This window comes from Hippocampus guttulatus, chromosome 3 (genome assembly GCF_054856545.1).
Source record: "Hippocampus guttulatus isolate MCC_2025c chromosome 3, RoL_Hgut_1.0, whole genome shotgun sequence".
Classification (NCBI taxonomy): domain Eukaryota; kingdom Metazoa; phylum Chordata; class Actinopteri; order Syngnathiformes; family Syngnathidae; genus Hippocampus; species Hippocampus guttulatus.
Window position 1 is genome coordinate 12,932,501 of NC_141263.1, and position 3,491 is coordinate 12,935,991.

A 3,491-nucleotide genomic window follows, 5' to 3' on the forward strand; every position below is an offset into this window, starting at 1 on the left:
TGTCTCTTTTTTTCCTTACAAACAGTACAGATGGCAGATTTCACCAACCAAATTGTAGATTACGAACTGCAATGATCATGTTCTGCTAGTGTCCAGCAGGTGGCAGAGGTGTTCCCGGTTTTCCTGCTGCGCACCTGGCATCAGAATTATTGGGACTATTTAAGGACCTCATGGACCCACGTCAAGCTGTCGGATAATTACGCCTTGCTCAAGTGATTGTTCATGTGCATTTCGTCTCGATGCTCTCTTATTGCTCTTGTTCTGTTTTTGGCTCATCCCGTGATTTGTTTTCTCCGTTTTTTTGGCTCTTGCCTTTGCGTATGTTCTTCGTCATTCAAGCAAGTAGTTCTTGGTGTGTTTAAGTGTATCCATGGTTTATTCTCCACACAGTTTGGTCTTTCTTGTACTTTAGTTACAAACTATTTTAGTTCGTGTTTTTTCCTTACCTTGTGCAAGTGCTTTTTGTTTTCTTTGCTTTATTCCTCGCTTGTTGTCCAGCGTCATTATTTGTACTTTGCTGGGCTTGCGGCTATTTTTTGTAAATAGATAATTTTGTTAGATCAGCTTTCCTGAGTCTACGTTTGTAGAGTTAGATTCTGTTTGAAACCTTTCGGACGCCTGACACAAATGCTCATGTTTAGCTATTTTTCAACAACAATACAATTGGGGTTTGTACTAGCGCTTTGAGAATTGGAATTTTGGTGGAGGTGTGTTTGACAATCTGCAAAACTAAAAAAACAAAAAAAATAACAAAAAAAAAAAAGCGACTTTCAACTTAGTCATCGTAACCTCGCCCCCTCCCCAAGCCATGGACGAGGGGTAGGAGAGACAATAGAAGCGTCAGTCAAACAGGCCATCAAGTAGTTTAACTAAATGCACGAGTATATAAATTGTAAATAAGCCTTTGTCGTGTTTTAAGCTTTTCTGCTGAGGTAGTGGCTTTGATATCTGTGGGTAGAACATTCCAGGGCACAGGAGCCCAAATAGAAAATGCTCAAAAACTTGCGGACCACTTTTTGGCTCTCGGGATCACTTAAAAGACCATCGTTTAGCGAGCAAAGGCTTCTAGACGAAACATACAGTATCACTAGGTCAATGAGATAGGAAGGTGCTGGGCCGTGTCATATTTTACAGGTACAAAGTAAGCCACGACAGCTCTCAAGTTGACCGGGAGCCAATGCAAGTTGGTGAGTATCGAGGTAATGTGAACAAACTTTCTCATCCTTGTCAGGAGTCTAGCTGCAGCATTTTGTACAGACTGCAGACTTTTAATACTAGACAGGGGAATACCAGAGTGCAATACATAACAATAATCAAGGTGAGACGTAACAAATGCATGGATTATGATTTCTGTGTCACCAGCAGATAGAACTGAACGGATTTTCGTGATCCTGCTGAGTGGAAAAGGCTAAAGAACATTTATCATGTCTCAGAGTGGTGTCCTGAAATGGGTGCTGATGATGAGCAAGGCCAATTGATCAACAGCTCAGTTAAGAAGCAAAAAATTGAAAGACATGCATTGTTTAATCTTGAGGTGTGCCTGAGATTAAAGAAATTGCGCGGGTTTTTTATTTCCAGCGCCATGTGAAATGTCATTGGGTACCATCTGCGTAACAGTGAAAACTAATGATATATTTACGTATAATGTGACCAAGCGGAAGTATGTAGATGCTAAACAATAAAAGACTAAGTACCGATCCCTGTGGGATTCCACAGCGTAACATTACAAAACTCAGACGTTGCATTGCCGTGAATTACTGAGAAGTACTTTGAATTAAACCAAGAAAATGCTGAGGCTGACACACCAACTTGTATTTATCAGGAGTCTGAGTCCGTATATTGGAGAAGTTCATTCGTCACTTTAGCAAGGGCCATCTCTGGTGACCAGTTCATGGTGCAGTCTGCCTCCGCCCAACGTCGCCGGGAGAGGCTCTAGCACCCACCACGACCCTGTTCAGGATGTCTTCTCGAGTAAAAAGATTTACATTTCACACTAGTATGTATCTGTCAATGTATCTGTCTGTCTGTCCGTCGGTCCATCTGTCCATCGATTGATCTAGCTATCTATAAATCTGTTTTGTTAGACCACTTACCAGTTATACTTCATCAATCACTATTATTTGTTCAACCAATGATCAAGTATACATCAATTTATAAAAAAAAAAAAAAAAAGAAAAACAACAACAACAACATCAGGTTATTGATAATAGGAACACACCATGTGTCTAAATTGATTTGAGCATGTTGATATTTTTCAGCGTGTACAGTCTGGGATTATTTATTTACTGGACCAAATATCAGTTCCGATATTTATATTTTAAAAATACATCTATTTGCTACAAATATGGCTCAAAGGCACGGATCTCCTAACTTTGCCTGCAAAGCTGAATTCTCGCAGTATATGTGAGTTAAGAAAACCCTAAGAATGCATCCTGTTCTGAGCCCAGCAAGATGGCTCTTGCTAGGTTAGGGATCTCCCACCAAAGCATTGAAACATTCAACATTATAACCCATACGATATAGTTAAAGATCCTCCTCTACCAGCTATACTTGGGCATTTTGTATTGTCCTTTTAAAACACCAAAAATCATATGAATAAATACGAAATACCGTATATTACATTTTGAAAGTAACTTGCCCATCATTGGTTCAATATCATCAATCCAATGTTTCCGCATTTAACAATCATCATAACACCCATGCCTTTCTGTTCAATTATAGTACCTTCTTCTACAACACTTGGAGTGGTCAGCCCATTCAGGGATCATTTGGGCTCTCAGGTCATGGTATGATTGGGCTGGCCCTGAAATCAGTGAGCTGATCCCTCGTCTGTCCAGCTTGGTGGCTGACATGCTTGACTTTTCATCTCGACGGTCACATACGTAGATTGATGACTTATGACCAAGAGTGTATGTTTGCTGACCTCCAGCAAAGTGAGTGACACACAATTAATCCAATCACACAGAAGAAAAAGGAAAGGAACGGGATCAACTTCAAATAGCCGTCAGACAAGAAGTGGGAAAAGGCACTCTATTATGGCCATTCATAAAGGGGAATGAAAATAACCCGTGTGTGAGAAATGATGGGCCACAGCGAGGCAAGGGCTGTGAATTTACCACAATTACCTGACAAGAACACCAAATGCTGGAGTCAATAGCGTCAGAGGCTATAAATTATGTCACAGAAGATGCTTCATGTATATTTGAATCTCAGTGACATTTGAGTGGAGAGACATTTGGAGTGATGGTGCCGCTCACACCATGGATCTTGATCCACATCCCGTTTTAGCACGCTTCATGATGGTGGAGACACGGACGTGGTTGCATCGTGGCTCTCAATCAATGCGCTTGTCATGATTGTAAATTGGCCATGTTACCTTTGCACCAAGACATAACATTCTCGATGATCCATGGCTCATGTCTGTGTGGCTGTCTTGGGCGCAAGCCCTTTCCCACTCCACATCCAATAGTGGGGTCAGTGGATACTAGAAA